Source organism: Ursus maritimus (genome assembly GCF_017311325.1).
Source record: "Ursus maritimus isolate PB19 chromosome X unlocalized genomic scaffold, ASM1731132v1 scaffold_X1, whole genome shotgun sequence".
NCBI classification, from domain to species: domain Eukaryota; kingdom Metazoa; phylum Chordata; class Mammalia; order Carnivora; family Ursidae; genus Ursus; species Ursus maritimus.
The window spans coordinates 99,388,171-99,389,441 of record NW_024423319.1 but is presented as its reverse complement, the minus strand read 5'-3'; the positions used below and the strand labels follow the sequence as shown (position 1 = coordinate 99,389,441).

At 45.9% G+C, this 1,271-nt stretch overlaps 1 protein-coding gene across 1 annotated transcript in view; it reads right to left on the bottom strand.

Annotated features, from left to right (window-relative positions):
* NR0B1 (nuclear receptor subfamily 0 group B member 1) overlaps positions 1-1,271 on the bottom strand; it is a 5,948-nt gene that overhangs the window by 3,006 nt on the left and 1,671 nt on the right. The window lies entirely within an intron of this gene.

The window sequence follows — 1,271 nt, the reverse complement described above, 5'->3', positions numbered from 1 at the left end:
CCCCCCCCCCCCCCCGCAAAAGACATGCCCATAAAGTAAATTTGGGAAAGAGAAAATGTAGAGAGATGGACTCCACAATAAAAATATATATATTTACACATAAAGATCAGAGGATACACAACAAAAGGATAAACATCAAAGAAAGGCCACACACTAGCAGGTGCATTTGTGTTTAAAACACACTCAGTTTAGCCAATTAAATTCACAGTGAGAGAGGATTCAGAGGAGCAGATAGAATAAGGGAGATGCATGTGTGTGACCAAAGTATGCCAAGCAGGGTGGAGGGAAAGAGAGAAACTAGTGGAATGTAAAGTTCTGGAAGCTGAGCCCCTGCCTTTCTTTTGTATTCCAACAGAACAAGGCCCATGGGAGATGTTTGAGAACACTGGCTGAAGGAGCAAGAAAACATTGTTTTCTAAATGATCTTAAGAACCGCCTTGGGCACTAATACAAATGGAGATCTGCAGACCCTGGACCAGAGCTACCAAATCAGAACCTCCAGGGAGGAGCCTGGTAAGACTTCGAAGGAGTGTCCCCCCCTTCTATGCACAGGCAAGTTTGGAAAACAATGATATAAGCAAAAGGTGACCTACAATCATCTCTGGGATGAGCTGAAGGCTCTAGGTCTTGAAATGTGAGTTCTGAATGAAATATTATCCTATTAAATATTGCTCTATACCCTTTCAAAAAATGTTAGGCAGCAGGCAGGGACATAACCCGAGACTTCTGGTGTTAGGGGGAAAAAAAGGTGTGGAGGGAGCATTATAAAAACAACTCAAGCTGCCTGGAAACTTCGTGCCCGCTTGTGACCCTTTTGGAGGGATTGTGGTCAAAGACGACTCTCGTAATGGGACAAACTCAAGAAAAGGTGCTAGGTGGTCCATGGAGATGTTCTCTAATGATTTGGTTGGACTCTGTGGGGCAGTGTCCAGCACCTAAAAGACAACCTGAAAGTATGGTGCAGCAGACATTCCACGGGGGCCAGGAGGCCCATGCCCCATGACTCACTGGCCATTTCTGTGGAGTAAAGTAATCTGGAACTAGGCTACCTAATCTGCACACAGGGTGGAGTAAGGGTGAAGGGCAGAGGGGCTTGATTAGGAGGTCCCTAGGGTCTCTGCAAACTGTTAACAGACAGTGCTCCTGCTGGCAGTCCCTAGTGTTTTTTCCCTGCCCCCTTGGTACCCTGATACAGACACTTGGAGGATGACATAGTCCAGCTGCTTAGGACCATAAAAATTATCATTCAGAGGCAGACCCATGAAAGGCTA